Source organism: Lichenostomus cassidix, chromosome 5 (genome assembly GCF_008360975.1).
Source record: "Lichenostomus cassidix isolate B80296 chromosome 5, HeHo_3.0, whole genome shotgun sequence".
In the NCBI taxonomy this organism is placed as follows: domain Eukaryota; kingdom Metazoa; phylum Chordata; class Aves; order Passeriformes; family Meliphagidae; genus Lichenostomus; species Lichenostomus cassidix.
In genome coordinates, this window is record NC_139486.1 from 21,374,224 (window position 1) to 21,396,313 (window position 22,090).

At 47.2% G+C, this 22,090-nt stretch overlaps 1 long non-coding RNA gene across 1 annotated transcript; it reads right to left on the reverse strand.

Moving 5' to 3' along the window:
- Positions 1-1,035: 1,035 nt before the first annotated feature.
- LOC146436093 (uncharacterized) lies at positions 1,036-12,723 on the reverse strand. Its single transcript, XR_014852515.1, has 3 exons — positions 10,718-12,723; positions 4,446-4,576; positions 1,036-3,921 (listed from the first exon to the last, which is right to left on the reverse strand). It is a non-coding gene; the product is annotated as an uncharacterized LOC146436093 (long non-coding RNA).
- Between the last annotated feature and the right edge of the window lie 9,367 nt (positions 12,724-22,090).

A 22,090-nucleotide genomic window follows, 5' to 3' on the forward strand; every position in this document is an offset into this window, starting at 1 on the left:
TTATCACTGTATGCCTTGTACACAAAACATTTATTGTTTTGCATATCTGTGTAGGGAAGAGACCACTTCTCTGTACAGGAGCAGGAAGTACAGAGGCCTTCTGAACATCATGGGCAAGAAGAGAGGTAGTCAGGGAAACATGTTGGAACTGTAAAGCATTTCTATTTGCAGTTAATATCCAATTGGAATATTTTTGGTGAAGTAAAAGCAACAAATTCATTTTAATGTAACAGACAGGAAAATGCAACCCCCCCAAAGTAATGCCTTGTTTCCAGGCAGGAAATATGAAATGAATACTGCACTGAAAAACTTGTAACTGCAGCATGGCAAACGAAAGAGCCTCAAAGTCCTCTAGGTGACGTTCTCAAAAGGGTTTTCTATCTCCCAGGAGGCTGATTGCTGGGGGAGGAGAGAGAAGACCTACAATTAGGTTGATTAAAATAGTGGTCCCAGCAAGGTCTGTTCTTCACTGTTGCCAGGAGACTAGAAGGCTGGGATGAACAGTTCAAACTTTTTGTAACAAAAATAGGTGTTTACTTCCATACTGTATGATCTTGGCCCTCTCCAAGGCTTAGCATTCTCCATTAGTTCATAAGAAAAAAGATCCCAACCCAACTTCACTTTCTTAGACTTGTCTTAAGATGGATTTACCATGTTCAAAACTACACCAATTCTTCCCAGCCTCCATCTTCCCAGCCCAGTGCCAAATTCCAAGCTCTATGCTAACTGCTCAGTGGCTGTTCTGTCACTTTCTGTTACATTATTCTTGTCTTTCCTTCCAGATCTGGGCCCTAGAACCCAGTAAGCAGTTAAATTAAAAGAAGGATCTACATCTGAAGCAAAGGCTGGGCAGGTGGCTCAGCTGGTGGGTGAGGACATTGAGATGGGCAGCCACTCACAGGTTATTTGGTGGAGATGCACTACCCTCAGTCAGTGACTTATGCTGGAAGAGGTGACTGTAATACGACAGGAAACATAAGACCTTTATGGAGAAACCAAGCCAGGCTATCTTCCGATTTGCTCCATTTCCCCCCACTTTTCCCAGCTGATACAGAAGTAAAAGGAAACACTAGGTATACTGGGAGATGGTTATAGTCCAAAGTGAAGCCCTGCATTTTTCTTCAAGTCCCCTTTGGGTAGCATCATAAAACATACTGAAAAAAACCAAAACCCAAAACAACAACAAACAAAAAAAAAAATCTGCAGTAGTAGCTGTTCCAAAGTTCAAAGTCCTAAGATCTTTATGCATTTGAAGCATTTGATTTAGGTCCTTTGCTTCAAGGCATGTCTTGTCTTTCCCAAAGCCAAGTGCATTAATAAAACTTAGCCAATGTGCCTTTTCTGGGGCTTTCACTCGTCGTATCTGCTGAGACAAAATGTGCATGCCAAGCACTGTGTTTGCTTGTTAACGCCCCAATGCCAATATCCTGAAGCAGGTGGCAAGGGGCTGTGATAGAAGGATGGATAGCAAGCATGATAGAGTTTTAGAAAGGGAGGATAGAGATGACAGTGAAGGTAAAAGATTGCAAAAATAGCAGCAAAATTAGCCGAAAACTAAAGTCCTTGCTACAAACATTGTACTGTACATGCAGAGTTTGAATACCAAGAGAGAGAGGATCCTTGCTGTTAACACAGCAGCAATCAGGCAATAGCTGGAAAGAGGCATTTAAACCTCCCTGTGTAGCTGTGTTGCAACACAGTGCATAATTACTCATCATGCTCCTTTCCACAGCCTGCACGGGCTGCCTGCTGGAAGTCATAGAATCACACAGAATCACAGAATGGTTTGGGCTGGAAAGAGCCCCAAAGCTCCTCATCTAGTTCCAACTCCCCTGCCATGGACAGGGCATGTTGCCTATAAAGACAACACCTTTCATTAGACCAGGATGCTCAAAGCCTCATCCAGCCTGGCCTTGAACACTTCCAGGAATGGGGCATTCACAACTTCTCTGGGCAACCTATTCCAGTGTCTCACCATCCTCACATCCCCAGCCTGTGTTGATACCAGGGGTTGCCCCAACCCAGGTACAGCACCTTGTACTTGGCCTTGTTAAACCTCATGAGGTTCCCAGGGCCCCACGATAACAATTGAATATACACTTTGAACTATTGCACACTGTATGATTGCTCATGTTATTGCTTCTACTGTTTCTATCTTTTCTCCTATTATCTTTTTTCATTACATCTGTGGGCAACCCATAAACTGAAGAAGATTGCTAGGAAAGAGACATTTATTACAATGTTTGAGTCACGGGGTGGCTGTCAGAGACTGAAATAATTCATGCCTCAAACATTGATATAAAGTTTTGGTCATTATAACAACAAGTGTATAGAGAAGCTACAATCAAAGAAGTCTTCCTGAAGATACCTGACTGGGACTTTGGACTGAGAGTCAAACTGCTGAGATTAGATAAAGGGAAACCTATTGTTCAATCATCTCAAGCTGAGGGAAAGGTATGCATCCACAAAGGCCAAACCTCAGCTGCTGTGAGAATCATCCCTGGCTGAGTTTGGGGTGGGGGCAGAGCACAGCTCACAGAAGCCAAGTTTGCACAGACTCCCCGCTCTGCTCTCAGCCAAGGGTGGGGGAAGGAGGTTTGGGATGCATGGAACCTGGTCAGAGGCAATAAACACCCATCCTCCATTACACAAACCGGGACTTTCACGTGAGAGGCAGCTGAGGGGGAGTCACAATCCATCACAGACCCCCCAAAGCTCTAGGCCTTGCACCACAGGAGTACACGTGATGCAAGCAGAGTCTGCTGCTAGAGACTGCCCCCTCCCCTGGGGGGACATGCCTGGACATTGCCCCTGGCCTGAGTGTATATTAACCCGTGGCATTCTATGCTTTCCAGGGGGACCATCACCACCAAGAAAACCAGCTGGAGAGGATCAAAGCAACATCACTGGGATACACAGATGGTGATATTTTCTTTATTCTGTCTCTGTCACCCTCTTTCTGTCCCCCCACCTCTTTTCCTACTTCTCCTTTTCTCTCTTTTCCTCTCTCTCTCATATTTACTATCAAATAAAACCCATGCTATTGACTGGCATTTGGTCTCATTTGCACCTTAATTCGGGCAGAGGTATTTCCAAAGAACCTTAATAATTGGATCATAACACCCCATTTCTCGAGCTTATCCCAATCCCTGTGGATGCCATCCCATCCTTCAGGTGTGTCAACCACACCACTCAGCTTGCTGTCACCTGCAAATTTGCTGAGCATGCACTTGATTCCTTCATCTATGTAATTAATGAAGCTATTAAATAGCACTGGTCCCAATACAGACTCCCAGGGGATACCACTTGTCAATCATTGTACTGCATAGCCACTTCAGCATGGCTTGGCCGCATGACTCCTTGGATACCATCCAGACCAGGCAGAGAGGCAGAGAGGAATTCACACAAGTACCTGAAAGTTTCCTGACTAAATCCCATAATGTTCATGAGGCCTTCATAGTCACCACACTAAGCTCACTGCTTCCTCACACTTGTGCGGAGAAATGGCACCATTCACAGGGACCTCTAACCTGAGAAAGAGGCAAGCAGCAGGAGTGCCACCAGAAAGTCTGGTTTGGTCCTTAGTCTTCGAGTAGTTCACCACATTCAGACTGGACAGCAGCCCTGTTAGTGGCCCTTCCCTGCATTTGCTCCAACACATACGCCCAGTACTGTGAACAAGTCTCCCTGGCAGGCACATCCAGAGATCCTTGGAAGGGCTCAGATGGGAGCATGAAAGCACAGCCACGTTAGAGAAGGATAAAAACCCACTATTAATAGCATTAGAAAAAGAGCCTCAGATTTCTCACCAGCATTTTAATAGAACTGTTTCTGCTTCAAAACCACCTTGACTGGATGTCAAGGACACATTATAAAGGCAGGTCAATCCAGGTGTGAAGCAATGTAGCATAGAGATAGCAGCTGAAAGAGTGCCAGAAGCAAAAAACTAAGAACACACCCCAGAACCTTAAGCCCAGCAAGCTCACAGTGGAATTACTACATGAATTGCTTCCTGCAATTGCTTCACGTGCTAATTACTTGTGTGTTTCCAGTTTTGTACTTAACAATGTTCTGTCCAAATTAATGTAAATCTAATTTAATGCCCCACAAAGACTCCAAGCATCTTTTTCCTTGTAAGCTTTTGCTGCTAGCCAATAGCTAGATACCATAGCAGGAATAGTATAATTTTAATTCCTATGTGGCTTTTGTCTTCATGTTATGAAGACCACAAACTCTGTAACAGGTAAAGAATGGGCCTTCAGTCATGTCTGTCTATTAGACATAGCCATCCACCCTTCAACAAGGGCTATTGGGAGGACAACAGAGCCCAAAGAGATGCACCATGACATGTTAACAGCATCCAATATATGCTTCTCAGGTTCATTTCCTGACTCTGCAAAAAGGGAGAGCCAGCCATAGAGCCCAAGGGTGTATTTCTATCTTACCTTCAACAACTCCTATCTCTTTACAAACTCTTCTTGGATAGCAGCCTCTGAGCCTTGCTTATATTCTTTCCATCTTGGATATTGCTCCTCTGGCACTGTTCATTCCTCAAGTTTCCAGAGAGCCCTTGTGACTAAGATAAAAAGATGTAGGGTCTGTAGGGTCTGCAGAACCAAAAGTTGTTATTTAGAATCTCGACATCAAAGTAGGTGGTGAATTTACAGGACTATATATCCAAAACCTATTTTGCCACAAATTCCTATCACTTCAGGAAAACTCTTTGCTTCCACCTTGATGACCTTTGCCACTGATGGTAGGAGAGGAGGACATTTATCGCAGCTGATAAATAGCTTCGCAGATACAGAGGAATCTGTGAGGTAGGTTATTGAGTAGCTGACACAAGGGGGACTAACAAGAGCATGGGTTGTCTTCATAGCAAATACAGCCTGCCACAGACCTCCATATTTAAGAGCAGCCTCTCAGGGTCAATAGGCGTGGTAGCTTTGGTCAGTCAATAAGACCTAGTAGTAGTCTCAGCAAAAGTGGCAGATGCTGCTTAATAAAATAGGTTTGTTTTGAGTCTTCCAGAGATGTTTCTACTGCAAGCTTCTCCTCACATAGCCAAATCCTTTAGAAGACCAGGGAGGAAAACAGAAGCGCTGGTGAGCCAACAGGCAGCAATGTTTTGTGTCTGTGTAAGCAATGCATTGAGGAGGCACTTGATCAAAATTCTCCTCAGTGACACAGGGAGAGGAGGAATACAGGCTGACAGAGACCACCGCAGAACACAGCTCCCTCCAAAAGTCTCTGCGCTGCTTTGCTTTTCTCACTTTTGTCCTCAGCTGCCATTACACACCATTCCAGGGCCACAACCAACATACAAGACAGGATGAAGGTCCCCTCTGTGGTAAGAGAGGAAAAGACTGCGGGCAGCCTAAATCTAAATAAGTTGCAGCTGTGACCCTAAACAAGAGAGGTGTAAACACCTTTGTTAGAGAATGAAGCAGAGAAAGCAGATGTATAGGACTAATTAGAAGAGGCACCTGTGGATAGTTTACTGACCAAAGGTAATGTAATAAGGAACATCTGTTATGCATATGAAGAAAGAGTATAAAAAGGTGTACCAGAGGATGATAAATTGCTGATGCCTAAGACCATCTTGTGTGTCAGTGTTTGAGTCCACTGTCAAATGGTGACTCAAATGTGAGGAGGGTTGAGACTGTGGACCAGAGAGCAGCTAGTGGTGGAGCCCAGCCAAGCAAACAAGCAGACCAAGAGCCTGAAGTCTGGATGATTTAAGAAAGGGGAAAAAAAAAAAAAAAAAAAGAGACACCTGATCCCAGGTAAGTGGCTGGGAACACAGAAATGGGGGCTCAAATGTTAGCAGCCCAAATGTTAGAAGAAAACTCTACTTTGGACATTCTGCTACAAATTTTACAGAAGAGAGGTGATATATGTGAAGAGCAGGTGTTACCCACCCTGCTCATTTGGTGAAAAGGAAACGGAATGAGAGCAGACATACAGACTGCCCTTTTCCTTGAAACGTGGAAGGAAATAGGACAAGTGTTATGGGAAGCAGCTACGAAGGGGTATGAAAGAGCCACAAAGTCGTTAACGAGGTGGCGCTCGGTTCGGGACTCGTTGCTGCAAATGAAAGCTGATAGAGAGGCAGCAGCAGCCGGCCCGCCCCCCTGCTGCAGCCGCTGCCCCTTCGAATCCTTCTCCTCCCGCTCCTCCTTGCGCCGGGGCTGCTCCTGTGCAGGAACCTGTTTTACCAGTATCGCCTAAGAGCTACCCTCTCCCCCGCACTTCGATGACAACACTAATTCCTCCAGAGGCGGCACAGGCAGTGCGGCTCCGGGACAAAGCCCCTGAGCCTGTTTCGATTGATCTCTCGGGACCGGTGGGGTCGGGAGGGGTGAGCTGTCAGCCATCCGCCCCTCCACTGCAAGATATATTCACACTAAAACCGGTGGCCGTCTCGGTAACGGGGGGCGGATCCAAAAAGGTTTTGGACAAGATTGTATGAACAAGCTAGGGAAGCAGGAGAGTCAGATTTGGCAGATACGATTCTAGCATGTCCCGTGACCCGAAATGGTGGTGACAGCTCAGATGAGTGGGACCTATTTCATTGGAGTGTACTCAGAGACCTAAGAAACACAGTGATGCAGCATGAGTTTGTTTCTAATTTCACACAGTTTATGCCGTGAGGTATCTTTACTAATGAGCTTACCCCTTTTGACTGTCAGCAGCTAGCCCAAACTTGCTTCACTCCGACTCAGATGATGGTTTTTGAGTCGCAGTGGAGACAGCTAGTGAATGAGGTCGCTATGGGTAATTTAGAAAGCTCTCAAGATGACGCTCGTTCTGGAGCAAGTCCAGCCCAGCTCATGGGGGACCCTCCGCTTAACTCCCCACAATTACAAGCCTGACTGTATTCCTTGGTGTTACAGCAAGGGAAAGAGCTCGCATTTCGAGCAATGCGGCGTGTACCAGATGTAGGGGCTCCTCATCAGTCATGGACAACAGTTCAGGAGAAATTAAGTAAGCCATATATAACGTTTATAATCATTTTAGGGAGGCAATCGAGAAACAAGTTGATAATGTAGCAGCCCAAAAAGCTTTGCTCTTGCAATTAGCTAAAGATCATGTGAATGAGGACTATAAGCAGGCTTTGTTGCTGCTGCAGAATCCTAGACTGGTAGATATGATTGAGGCTTGCAGCAAGGTTGGAACAGTGAAGTATCAGATGGAGGAGCTTGCAGAACAAGTTGCTGTGGTTGTGCAAGTTTCCAAAAATTGTTTTCAGTGTGGTCAAGGAGGGCATTTCAAGAGAAACTGCCCTAACCGAGCTAGTGGCCATTCAGTACCAGGGAATGGTGGACAACCCCTCTCAGAGCAATGGACCTGGCCACAGCTCACCTAACTCCCTGGAATACGAATATCACTGAATTGACTTTTTGTTATTATCCCATGGCATGAGGGTGAGGATTTTGATGGTATGTGCCATATGAATTTAGAAATCAAATCAATGTTAGTTTATGAATGCATTCAAAAATTGGTGGAAACTACATAGAAGATGCTTGTACCATGTTTACTATTTTTTCTGCAAGGGCCCTGCAAGAAATGGTGAACATGGCATTTGTGGTTGAAAAGCAAAAAGGGGAATTGTGGTAAGATAGGAAAAGACTGCGGGCAGCCTAAATCTAAATAAGTTACAGCTGTGCTCCTAAACAAGAGAGGTGTAAACACCTTTGTTAGAGAATGAAGCAGAGAAGGAGGATTTGTAGGACTAATTAGAAAAGGCACCTGTGGATAGTTTACTGACCAATGGTAATGTAATAAGGAACATCTGTTATGCATATGAAGAAAGAGTATAAAAAGGTGTACCAGGGGCTAATAAAATGCTGATGCCCAAGACCATCTTGTCTGTCAGTGTTTGAGTCCACCATCACCCTCACATACTCATTGTCAGGCTCACAAAGTTCAAGAAGAGATACACTATCGTATTCAAAAGCCACCACCATCTCCAGGAGCAGCGCTTCCACTAGCCGTGCATCCCTCGGTTTTTTTTCCAGACAAAGAAGCAGGCAAATACTCGCCTTTCTCCAGGTCATCAGACAAAATAACCCTGCTCCTTGGGACACCCTCCCTGCTCTGGGCTCTGCCCTCTGCCCCTTCTTCCCTTCTTTCTCCACATTGCCCTCATGTCTCACCAAATGAGTTACCAAAGCCTTCTGCAGATGCACTTCAGCAAGAGAAAAGGCAGCCAGAATCCAGAGTTGCAACCTCTTCATAATTTGTAATGAGTTGATGGGAAAATATTTCTGCCTGATTAGAATCTTTAGCAAACTCCTGATTATTATGAGTAGAATCTGGCTAGCCTCCTGTTTTGTCCCAGCCATAGTTGCAGGACAACTTCTAGTATACTGCATGTATCTCTTACCCTCAGCCCAGCAGGAAGAGATACACTCACTCTTCCTGCTCGGTGCCACACCCTGACAACAGCAAAAGAGAAATAGTGCTCGTATTAATATATCACCCCTTGCTGTAAATCAGGGTTAAACTTTCTGCTGCTTGGGAAAAACCTTTAGTCATCAAAGATGTCAGTCAAAGACACAGAGTTATGTTGCACCACAGAATGTGCTGTGGTTGGGGGGTTTTAAAACCCTTTAACAAGTGCTTAGAATCAAGGTGCTCTTTTTCTTTTGTATTGTACCTATTAAAAGATTCTCTGGCTGAAGCAATGAGTACTGCTGAGTGATTCCACTAGCAGGGGAATACTGCAAAATAGGTATTTACAAAAAAGCATGCACTCAGTCCTGCATGGTAACCACAGGGCTGGGGACTCCCAGGGCTGAAATGCAGCTCAGGTGCTGTCACACTTTCCCTAGACATCCTCCTTGTTGCAGCTTCAGGAGGAGCCAGAGAGGCAATGGTGGCAAATGTCCCATCATCCCAAGTGGGATCCCTGCAGGGTGGGCTATGATGCATCTGCAAGTCTATTCTCTGAATCACATCAAGAGTTTTCTTGTCTTCTTTCAGCTTGGAACTACAGATGTGCCCCCAAGACCCTGTCCCTCCACAGGCTCCACGTTTCCCTGTGACTGTCCTGGATTCGCGGAGCCCAGTCCCAGCCGGACCCGCAGGGAGCTGGCCTACGGGTAGCGCAGAGCTTCCTGGGGAAGTGTAGCAAAGGGAAGCGAGGGCGTGATGAAGGAAGAGATGTAGGCTCTCGAGTGAGGATTCCAGAGGATTTATTATAGGAAAAAGGGAGAGGTGACGGGAGGATGGTAGCAGGCTGGAGGCGTCGACAGGAGAGCCTCGAGAAGGGTTGTGTAATGGTTTTTTTAACGGACACTGAGAGGGGTTATAAGGTTCACAGTAAGGGGAGGAGTCTTGGCATGCAGGCCAATAGGATCACAAGGAGGAAAGATTGACACTCACAGGGACTAATGAATACAACTTGGAGGAGGGAGGAACTGGTGACTGAACCAATCATCATCAACTTAACTGTAGAACAAAGCCAAAGGTTCTAGAAGCTTAACTATATAAGGAGAGGGGAGGAGGAGATGTGGGGAGCCAATCAGATACAACACAGGTGCATATTCATGAGCTCAAGCACAGAGGCTCTTGGGAGTGATTCAAAGAGTCACCACAAGCTAAACCTCATCCAGCTCCCAAGGCTGCTCAGGCACCTCCACACCAAGTGGCATGCCCCGAGCGGATAGCTCTGCAAGGGTGACTGCAACCTTTCCCCAGCGCTGCCAGCAGGCAGTGGTGATCAACAGAAGCCAGCCCCCCTCCATCCCATATATAAAGTCTGGGACCTTATACCATGAAGAGTTCTCCACCTGCATCTCCTCTCCATTGTCTTCAATTAAAGGCCCTCCACTCTTCCTCCTCCAAATTCTTCAGACAAAACCCTTGCAGCTTGTGCTCCTGACTGCCTCTCCAAAAGCCATGACAAACAGCAGTTCCCATGATCAAGTGATTCCTTCTTCTACAGGGACCAGCAACTTTTCATTGGCTCCCCAACATCCCAAACACCAGGCCAATGAGTGGGAGGGGACAGGAGAGGTTCTCCAAACCCAAATCGCTTTATTAACACAACTGATGCACTTGGCATGGAAATTGGTTTCAGTTACTCCCTTATGAATACACAGAGGTGGATTTTGAAAAAGCGGTAGGGTGAGAGAGAAAGATTGGAAGGAGGGAGGGAGTGTCAGTCTTGGCTCCAGCACTGATTCAGCTGATGGAGCATCCAGGGTCCTGGGAGCACACACCCGGGCTGGGGGAGGGGGGGGGGTGTGTGTGGTACTTTGTATAGACAAGTTTTGCCTACCCTGGGGCTGTTTCTCTCCTTCTATGCAAATTAGTTCTAATGCACAGTTCGTTTCTTTATGAAGATGGGCCAGAAGTTTTTGGGGGTCTTTGGTGGTCTTGATCCTCCCCTGCTGGATTGACCTTTGCTCAACATTTGCCCACTTCTTGACCTCATTCCTGCACTTGCACTGTCCTGTGTTGTGCTTATCTCCAGGAGCCAGAACAAGGATATTTTTCCCAGAAAAGCACTGTCCAACCTCCATATCGCCCCTTTCTCCAGGCCAATTGTGTTCTTTCTTGCTCATTTGCATAGCATGTTCTTACCAGCAGTCCTTGGCTGGCTCCATGACTATCTGGCTCTTGGCATTTGAAATACACATAGTAGCCCCTTATCTTCTGGGCTTCTATAATACCTTTATTTTATTTTTAAAGACCCTCTGGAATTTACCTGTAGTTGACTGGAGCAACTGAACTGATCTTGGGAACTGAGATGCCTCATGTGGTCTTGGTGATTCAACTCCAGCCCACACAACTTAAGTCCCTAAGATGATCTGGTGATGTGATGGAGCCAAGTGATTCATATGACTAGGAAGGCTTGGACAGGACACCTTTGTGACCACTATGACTCAGACTTTGCCACTGTTGTATCACAAGGAATGGCTGGGCCCAGAAAGACACAGCCAGTTAGTTTGTCACTGTGCCCTGCATTGGTTGTAACAGTTTCAAGGTACTCAGTAATTAGTGAAAACAGGCACCCCTGCAATATATATAGATACATATATATTTTAAAATGTTAAGATACATAAACTTTCTTGTTAAAAGTTTAGACCTGCTATAAACAGAAGTAGGAAGAAACTTCTCCACTTGGCAAGTCTTAAGCGTGTCCATTTCTGTCACTTTTCCATTGCCCTCTGGACCAGCCAGGAAGAACTTCTTCTAGAGGCTGCAGGCTGGACTAGATGGAGCATTGGTCTAATCTGGTCACGAGGATTCCCGTTTTATTATAGAAATGGTGTTTTTTAATTGTACCTAGTGTTAATATTTTTAATTACTTTTTTTCATCCATTGTGCTTTAGTCTGTGTAATGCCAGATGTTTAGGGCATGTGGTTTGTCCTTCCAGCAAAAGAGAACTAGATTTGTGCCTGGGAATAGCGTACATGTTTGCTTTATACATGGAGACCTGGAGCAAAGGTGGTGAAGAGCCTGCAAATGTTCTCAGGGATCTCAGTCCAGGACTGGTGTGAATTTTGCCTTGAACTGACATTCATAAAAACCCAAAGCAGAACAGTGATGCTTACAAGGCTCTCACTTTAGGTCTCTTGACTCTGTCCCAAACCTTGCAAAATCCCTGTGCCATATCCTTCTCTGGCCAAACATAAGAAAAATAAATTGAAAGACTATGTGTAGTGGGATCATCCATTGGCACATGCCATAGCAATATAAACATATCCTGTCTCTTGACATTGGATATTCAATTTTTAACTCAGGCATTAATACTCAAAGCCCTTCTGTGAAGTGAGAGATGCTGTGCAGGCTGCTAGAAGCCTAAAGATAACACATTAAGATTTGGAAACAGTGGCTAATAGACTCACTGACCCAGTTGCAGATGTACAGAAAAGCGACAAAACCCTCTGTCCAACATACAGCTGGTTTGGTGTGAAGCCCAGAATGGCTTCCCGGGAGTAATGTAGTATGGAGTTCCAAAACATCTTTATGTGAATATTGTAGTAACACAGAGCTGCCTTTGTTATCTAAATTCTCCCACTTCTTAATATAGTCTCAGGCAGAATCTGTCGTTTGAATCTGTAAGGCATAAAATACCTGCCTGAGCACTTCTCACTGCCATTCCAATATAGGCAATGAGGGCAGAGACTGCTCCCCCCACCTCTCCCATTTGTAACTGTGCAGCATGTGTATATTTATGGGCAGAGGCTACAGTGTCCCACAGTGGAGAGACCAGTGTGCAGCTGTTTTCCACTGAACATGTCAGAAATCAGTAAGAAAATGAGGGTGCTGGTGGAGGTTGAGTCCCATCCTGCTATAATAAACCCAGTCATCTTCCATCCCTTCTAGCCAAGCAAGAGCCCCTCACTTTTTGCTCTATGCTTTTATTTTCCCTTTTGCTTCCTCTTCCCTTCCAAACCACACTGTTCTCTCTTAGAATTGCCCACCCCCTCCTTCTCCAACAGTTGTCCATGCTCAAAGTGATTAACTCTGCCCCTTTCTCTGGGCCTGTTCCTCTGAAGATTACTGTCTCATGTTTGGAGTGGATAATCCATCAACCAAATGGCCAGCTGCCACCCAGGGGTGTGTTGCAGTCCTTTGGCACTTGTGCTAGAAGGTCTCTGACTGCACAACTGGTGGAGCATGGAGAAGGCAATGCTCTGGGAGCAAAACCTGCACAGGCTGGAGTTTAGTGTTCCCGCTAGCATGTGCACACATAAAAATGAGCCCACATAAAAATGAGCACACATATGCACACCCACACTAGCAGCTCCACAGCCTCAAATCCCAGGAAATGGCTGGAAGAAAAGCACAGGTATAAATTAGCTGTCAGGAGACAACTTGCCTGCTCTCACACTGCAGTGACCTCCCTTATATCAGCAGGGGGAACTCCCCTTGCTAAGAGCCAGGTAGAGTTTTCAGATGACTTACGGAACCTGAATAGTGTTATTATCTAAAGCAAATATGAAAGTGAGCTGGAGCTGAACATCATGCCCATGCTTAGTCCACATCCTGTGAGAACACAGGGTCTCCTGGGCCCTGTTCTTGCAATGCTCTTAAGACATACCTCCCACAGCAGGTGCTCCTACAGAATGGCTGACAAGCTCCTGGCCTGGTAATGCCATTGCAGACTTGGCTTTCCTCATAGCCTTGCCAAAACGCCTCCAGCCTGACTGCTGTGCCTGTCCCAACTGCCCAGGCTGAGCAGAGGTCTGAGTTACATCACTATTAAAGACTAAACTACTGGTCTTTGGAGTGATCTAAACCAGACCCAACATCCCTCTGCAGCAAGGACTATTGATAACCAACATCAGCATCTTTACAATATGGCCCAAGCCACAGCCAGGTCTCCTTCAGCCTGGAGAGGCAAACCAAGCATGAGACAAACATCACTGCAGAGTGGGCTGAGAAGGACGGATGCAGCAATACAAGCAACAGGGAAATGACTCAGCACATGGGTGTACCATGCAGACTGCTTTGGGCAGCTGGGCACAGCCCTACCAGCTTCATGCAGCCAAGATGGGACATCTGCCTTGTGCCTAAAGCAGAGACCAAAGGGAAGCAGTGCCAATTATCAGTCACTCCCTGTGCCTTGTTTGCCATGCCCATAGCACCAGCCAGCTGTGCCATGAAGCACGCAGGCTGTCAGTGCAGCAGAAACTGGGGAGAAATCAGGCTCAGAAAACCAGTTGTAAGTGGAGCAAATATGCAAGAGAGGCAAAGTGCAAGACACAGGCTTCTTGATGGGAGTGGAGCTAAGCTGGCCAGGCTGCTGGCAGAGTGAATGGGCACCTGGCTGATATAACAAGCCATTTAAGAGATCCATTTTCCTCTGCTTTTCACCATCTTTTCTTTCTCTTCTTTCCTTTGTGTTTCCCTTATTAGCCAGTTATTTAAGGGCAGACAGTTTATCCCATCAAGCTGCCCTGAGAGGAAGAACTGGGCTGTCTGAACCTCTACCAGTTTCCTACTGACAAGCATCTATTCAAATCTTTCTCCAGTTTCAACCAAGAGAGTCATACAGATCCCAGAGATAATGAAAGTCTTTTAGACCTAATGAAAATAGGTAGGTGGAGAGAGGAAAGAGGACTCTCTCAGCACCCCCACTGTGAGGGACTGCAGGGCAAGCTAAAATACCAAGTACCAGAAAACCATCATGGGAGAAATCCCCTAACTACCGCAGGCCATGGGAAACACATTTAATCTGCTTCCACACTCAGAAGGGGGCTTGCAGCTGGACATGGAGCAGGGAGCCAGCAGGCGATGGAGGCAGGCACAGCCCATAACAGATCAGAGGCAGGTCCCTGTTTCTGCGGCCTCTCTGCAGACAGCAGGCACAGCATCTGGGAGCAGATGCACCATTGCACCCAGTCTACCATGTGGCTTCCCTTCCTGGCATCATTGCCCAGCGCTGAACTGTGCATTCATGTCTGGGACTGCCAAAAGTGTTTAAAAAGCCTCTCCATCTCTCACAAAGGAAAGAGCATTCTCATCCCTCTTTACATTTGTCCCAAGGAGACAGTATCCTCTAAGCTAACAATGCTCGCCAGCTCCGTAATGAAGCCACACTGTGCCGCTAATGCTCCTGCATCCTCTAGGCAGAGCGAGGCCAATGAGCCTGCTCTCTGTGCAAGTCTTCCCACACCCTCTCTGCAAATAAGCTCATGCCAGGTCACAGCCTGACTCCACCGCTGACTTTGCTGGCACATGAGTGCCCAACAGTTCCTTCAGAAGCTGCTGAACAGTATGAACCAGGCTTAATGATGGATGCGACTCCTGCACGCTCCCTGCAGATTTTCTGTACTCTTCTTGGGAGATTCCATTTCCCCTCTGAAGGAAGTAGGTGGCAAATGGAAGGGCATTATCTCTCCTATTTGCACTGAAACTTTGGCAGAGCCAGCACATAAAAAATAGAAGGAGCCATATACCTTCCTCTTTTAAAAACAGAAGGGCTAGGATGCTTTCCAAGCCTAGAGACAAACTTAAGGCCAAGGCTGACATTTCAGGGATCATTGCCAGTTAACTTACTGAATAAAATTCTCTTCTCCAGCCATGCTCTGTGCATGCTGGAGAGGAGCTGGATTGTTTTCCTGCCCTAATTCTGGATAATAATTTTTGCTGCATTCACTCGGAGACATCTGTCTGTTTTCATGCCTGTAAGTGTATGCTGGTGTTGAAGTTGCATCTGCTAAGGAGTTTCTCAGCTCCCTATCTTGCAGGCTATTTTAGGGCAAAAGTATCCATTAACTGCTTACTCTGAAGCACATATTTACAAAAAGCATGAGCAAAAAACATAAGGCTCAAGCTCCTCATATAAGTTATCAGCTGCAGCCATACCTGGAGAGATGGAGAGGGAGCAGTGGGTCAGGAGCAGGGTAGCCACAAGGCATGGGCTCCCCAGGACCATGCCTCTGCCATGGCCTTGGCAGCAGGACTTGTTCCTGGGGTAGCCCAACACAACCAAAACCTCCAGCATGGGCAGTGCCCCCACACAGCTGCTGTTCCCGAAGGCAGCAAGGCTCTCATGGCACCTCTGCCCACACTCTTGCTGGCTCCTGGGGGACACACACTGCTTCAAACCCTTGCAATCCTGCAGACCTGAATTCACATCACATCCACCCTTCTCTCACTGCCGCTGAGGCCCAAGCAGGGCTCCCCTGCCTCGCAAAGTGATGTTTCACCAACCACAACTTAAAGATGCTGAATAAAATAGCAGTGAGTACCAAAACCCACTATACAAAGAGAAAGGGCGAAAGAAAGGGCTGGGTATGGTGTGTTTCAGGGTGAATGAATGACTGGAAACAAACCCCAGATCGCTGAAAGCTCAGAGAAAACAGGAACAAAAAGTGGAAGAAAACCACATAAGCAGGGGGAGGCAGTGAGGAGAGGGGCTCTTGGTATTGATGTTTGAAACGGTCTCTTTAAAATGGAAGATAATGACACCGAAAATTATTCTGAGCTTTTCAAAGGCATAAATGACCAAACTGCCTCCTGACTCCTGAATTACATTATCCAGAAAGAACTTAATAGCATGTTATTATCGCTTCTCCTCGCTGACAGGATTTCAGCACTGAAAAGACAAACAAGAAGTGCATTCATAATCACAACCGCATTCACCTCTGCGACACACTGGCCACAGCTAATTTCAGGTAAGTGTCTCAGCAGCCAGCCAGGGAGCTCAGCAGTGAGGTAATTGCCTTTGTCACTACCTGAGTGGGAGCAGCTGGGTGTCCCCAGTGGCAGCCAGTGCCAAAACCCTGCTGTATGGGGAAGAGGAGCATGTCCTGGACTGGCTGATGGCAGCTGGTGGGTACTTACCTCTGTGAGGCTGGCTCCAGTGGCTCATGGCGTTTCCCATCCTGGCATGCATTTGTTAGGGGCCCGAGGCTGTGCAGATGGCAGTGGGGTCCCTATGTCTGCTGCAGCTGTGGCTCTCCTGGCCTGATGGGAGCTTATAAGAATAGGAACAAGACAAGAAAGGGGGATATAGGGATGTGTGAGGAGTGGGGAGTGTGAGTAAACAGCATGGCCTGTGCTGTTCAGTGATAGCCCCAACATTTGGCATTTGTCACACAGTTTTCATGACCAGCAGCCCTGGAGGAGACAAAGGTGTTGCTGACTGCCAGAGCTGGGCAGTTTGGCCAGCCTCTCTCCCTGTTCCCCTACCTATGCCACACCATACCCATGCCTCAGTTGAGAAGTCAGAAGGCAACTTGGTCATACTGTGCCCCTGCCAACACTCATGCCCTGGCAGTGTCCTGGTGGGACCTGGTAATCATCCTGGTGTAAGTTGTGGATGACCCTGGTGTCACACAACACCATTGTGCCATGGAGTGGTACCACAAGAGGGAAGTTTGCTTTGGGCTATTCCCAAGGCTTTTCTTCACATCTTCCTTGTGCTCTACCAAGGTGTGCCACTGCAGCAGAAAGCACCTCTCTCCCACGGTGTGCTCCATCTCCTCATGAACCCTCCCATAATGGCCACGGATGAGGCTGGCTGCAACTATGGCAAGGCAGCATGGGAGCCCAACCCAGAGGGAAAGCAACAGGGAAGGCAAACAGGCAGAGAGCCATATCTTGGACTCTGGTGAGCTGCCAATGCCACAGGATGCATTTGCATGCACAGAGATCATGGCCCAGTGCAGCAGGATCCCTGAGCAGAAGATCATCCCTGCAATGGTGCTGATGTGACAAGGCCAAGCTAAACATCAGGGGCAGCCTTCACACCAGCACTGTGTCCTTCCCATGATCTATGTCCCAGGTTTAAGAGCATTTCATTTCAGCAGCCATGCTCTGACATCTGCAGGCCCCTGAGCAAGTGACAAAGGTAACTGCCAATGGTAACAGCCAGCTCTGTGCTCTGCTGCCTGCCCGCTACACATGTAGTTGTGACTTTTTTTCCCCCACAGCACAGTATGGCAAATAAATAATCCTTCCCCATTCCCAGAAGACAGACTGTGGAGAGAGCTTATGCAGTGCACCCAAAGCCATTCACGTCATCAGGGTGGGACTCCCTAGCCCAGACTTGGCAGAAGGCTCCAGGGTAGGGGCCATACAAGTACCTGCTCCCATAGCAAAATTTGGGTGCTGCCAGGGACAGTGCACATGGCACAGGAGCACCCAAGCAGCTTTCCAACCTTGTACCCTCCCATGGAGACTCCTACGGGGTCCCTTTCTTGTGCAGCTACTGCTTGGCAACAAAAGGAAACCATGGGAAGAAGACCTTGAACACAGCTCCCTAGAGACCATGGAGCAGTCACTAAAATCAAGGAGCTCCACTAACCACATATCCTGGGCAGGATGAAGACTGAAGAGCAAACTGCAGGCCAGCGAGGGCTGTAAGGGCAACCTTACACAGCCTGTGCAGCTCTCCATCACATTCCCTGGCTTCAGGAACTCTCATTCCCTGGGAACACAATTGAACATCCAAGTATGGTTTCTCCAGAGCAAGACTCTTCTCCCATAAAACTGATTGTTCAGCCTGTCATGAAAAGTTATCAGTGGTACCACGCTTAGCTGATTCCCATACCACATCAGTCTGCTTTCTTCCCTGTCTTCCTCTGGTGCTCTCTCCAGTTCACACCAATGTGTTTTAGTCCCATTGATACCTCAAAGTAAATCCTCAGTCCGCATCATCTCATTGCTCAGGTCTCCAAACTAGCTATTGCAGAACAGCTATTTGCCTGCTGACCTTTTGCTCACAGAGACTACAGAGACAGGCTTGCCCTGCTCCAGTTTATCTGATGATGCAGAAGAGCAACTGCAGTCCCAGAGAAGACTGGGTGCAGTGCAGGCGGCCATGGGACTCGCTGCCCTGTGATGTATGCATCTTATATTGCCAAGTTTTCCTTTCAGCCTTATCAGCATGATGGATAGTTTAGCCTTGGTGAAGCACAAGACAGCAATAACAATGTCTGTGATTTTTTTTTCCACATTTTCTTTAAGAGCAATATGGTATTACCAGACTTCATGCATGCCATTTTGTTTATTAGCTACCACTTAGTAACCTCTTCCATCTTTGCTTTATTAAAGCTAGATTTAGATCAGCACTGTTAGGCTGAGGGTTGAGAGAAGAGCAAGGGCTCACAGGGCAGCCACCCTGGGGAGATGCTTGCTTGTGTACATCAACGCTGAGCCTGGAGCTGCAAGCCTGCAAACCACCAGCAACTAATGTGCATTTTACATGCAGACTTGTCCTGTTAGGTCAGACCCAAGTCTAGTAACCTTCTTGGCAGAGCTTCAGTTACAGAAAGAGACTTTATGAGTGGTTTTTATGCTTGTATGTATCAGAGTATGGAAAAGTAGCCTCGGCAAAAAAGACTCTGAATCAAATGAAAATAAAAATAAATTAAAACAAAATAAAATAATAGTAAAATGCCAAGGCTCCTCCCTACTCCACTGCTCAAGCATTCTAGGTGAACAGTCTTTACCAGACCACCAGAAGTCACAAGTACCTGATTATAGCAAGCAGCTCAAGGGCAAAGCTGTACACAGAGCATCCTGAGTTCTGACACCATGGTTGATCTGGAGTGACGTGGAGCATGGCAAGCAGAATGATGCTCTCTGGGTCACACAAGTCAATCCAAAAAGGTTGTTACCATTTGACGAGGCCACCATGAGCTGCACAGGGTCATCAGGAGGTGCATGGGTAAGTTTGCAGTCAACATCCTGCCCAGGGCTCCCTCAGGCACTGCTGCAGATGGACACACAGCCATGTTCCTGCAGGGGACAGAGGCACTGATCTCTATCCCAGAGAGGCGTAGCTCCAACTACCCTGTGTGTGCCAAATGCCCTGTCAGGGAAACTTGGAACGGTCTCGATGGGGCTTGATTATCATCACACAGAGATCACTGAGCATCCCTCCAGCCCACTCATGAAGCCTTCAGCTGGATGTGCATACAATTTACTCCCAGTTTAAAACCTGTTTAAAGCCTGCATTAGCCACAACAGGAGCACCCACTGCCTCTTCTCCGGAAGGCACTGCAATGTGCAGGTTTTGCTCAAGAAGGGCCCAAGAGGCAGCTGGCTGATAAAAATTGCAAGGCAAGCTACCCAGGCTGGCACTTGCCAGCACAGGCAGGCTCACACCCAGCTCCACAACCAAACTAAACAAAAACAGTTGGTAAGGCTTGGTTAGACTCAGGGTATGGGGGTGGAGGGAATAGCGTCACGGGGACACAGAGATGCAGAGTGGAGGTGGGGGGAGAGCCCTGCCAAGTGAAGCACTAGGAGGAGGAGTCATTGTGAGGGGAATGACTTTGACGCTGGCCAAGCTGCGTGCAAGTCACAGTTCATAAGCCATATGCTGTGGGAAGCAGGGTGTGATTCATTCCAAAGCTTCTATACTGCAACTGCGTGAGGTTCGTACGCCCCTGCAAGATGGCAGATGGCACCATGCAGCCTTGACCTGCAAATCTATATGCCACCCACTTGTCATCATTAGCATTCACTAGACAGGCTAGGCAAAGGCTATGCTATTCAGCCTGGACTAATGCTCCCTCTGGCTCTTTTTCAGCTGGATGTGCAAAAGCATGTTTACTTCATACCCAAGATTCTTGAAGTTTTGCACAGCAACTTCAATTACCCTGACTGCCCCATTTTCCACCTCCAGTGGATGTAATGATGGTACATTTAAATGCTAGATGAAATGTCCACTGTTTCCCAACATGTCTGAGAGCATTACGATTGGAGATTCCATAAGGCTACAACACCATAATTCATATTACAGGAGCTGAAAGATGCTCATCAGTTTTGCACCTCTGGCGCCAGTTCTTTACCCTCATGTTAGTTCTGAGAGAGTTGGTGGGCTGCAAGGCCAACATTTAGTGCCTGCACTGAACTTCAGTTCGCTCACAGCTGAAGCTGGGCAGACAGCAGCCCACCAGCTGCCTGCAAGCAAAGCAGTAGAGGCTGTGTTTGCTGGTTGTGAAAACAACAATAAATGCAGCTTGGAAGGAGAGGCCAAGTGCACAGAGCTGATCCAGGTTATCCATGTCTGACAACCACAAATTGGGATGAGAAAGTGTCTTTTCAAAACCCTGTTAACACATTCACCTTTGAGAGCTTTCAGCAAAAAGACACGGCAGGAATGTTAAAGGGTCAAACTCCATGTGTTTGCTTGTTCTTTCCTAAGACAGAACTTCATTGACTGACTGTGGAAGAGTGAGAGCTGAGCATAACTGATGGAGGAGTCCCTCTGCTAGCACTGCAACACACAGCCTCCCAGCAGAGACCAATGACAATAGACAAAACTACCAAATGTACCCTGTTCTCTGCCTGCTGCACACTGCCAGAAACCAGTCTTAGGGACTGCTGGTTCCCTACCACTTTTAGAGTTAGGACCTTCCTCAGGTGGCAGAACTAGCAGTAGTGTGGTGGGATTTTAAAGGAGTGGAAGAATATGCATGGCTAAGAGTACACTGTGAGCTTGACAGCCAATGCAAATGCCAGCTGCAGGGAGCCTCTCCACAACATGGGATTCTCTAGAAATGAGGACTTAAATATGGAATGAGCTTTCACTCACAGATGAGAGACCCAGACAGTGCTCTGGTCAGCATATCCAACCACGAACAAGCAAAGGCATTTGCAGAGGCAGCTGCAAGGTGAGGATATGCAGCTGGTGACCCTTACTAGAGGGTCTCTGGGACTTTAACCAGGCACATAAGGCCAGCTGAGAAGAGCTCTACTTATGATGAGAACAAGTCAGGCACACCCATGCTGGCCAGCCTGCCAGCTGTAAGTGCCTGAGCAAGGCACTGATTCAGCCAGACTACTCACATGAGCAAAGATTAGTCAGGTACAGGCTACAGTACCAGTATTCCAGGGCCCCTGTGACTCTGTTGACTCAGGAGTCTCATCCTGCAATTACCACCACTCCATTCCCTGATGCAACCGTACAACCCAGAAGTCAAGGGAACATCTGACCTGTCATTGCAGGGGTTGGGCACAAGCTTTGCAAGGACATTCCATCTTACTGGGGTTTCCTTTTTGCTCTTAGCAAAGATGAGAGAGCACATCACTCCTACTGCTGCCCCCCAAGTAGGAAGGTATCAGCTAATGCCAGGATCAGGTGATTGCCTACACAGAGAGACCTAAAACACACTTTTCAGTAATTCTGGAAATTCTTTCAAGCAGCAGAGATGTCTCCCAGTACCTCAAACATGTCTCACATAAAGCAGGCCTCTAGCTGAGACTTCCTGGTAGCTGTCCCACAACTGCAGAATCAGAGCCATCAGACCTATCACTTGCACCACTGAGCAAATGGCAGGTTTTTGTCTGAGGCAGGAGCAGTAAAACATCACAGGCAGTGACAAGGTGAAATGCTCAGTGTGGCATGGGGATAGTGACGTCTCACAGATGTCCTACAGCACACTCCCACAGGCAGGGAGAAGGCAGGCTCAGCATGGATTTGGGTGGAAGGGTGTAAGGTGTCCTCCCAGCAGAAAGATGCCTGCTCCTCCATTCCATCCCATCCCAACACAGACAGACATCTGATGCAGTACCAGAGGACTCAGATGTGGTACCAACCTCTCGGATAGAGGAAAGACCAAGAGGACATTTTGCTTACAAGGAGTTGCCAGCACTGCCTGGCATCAT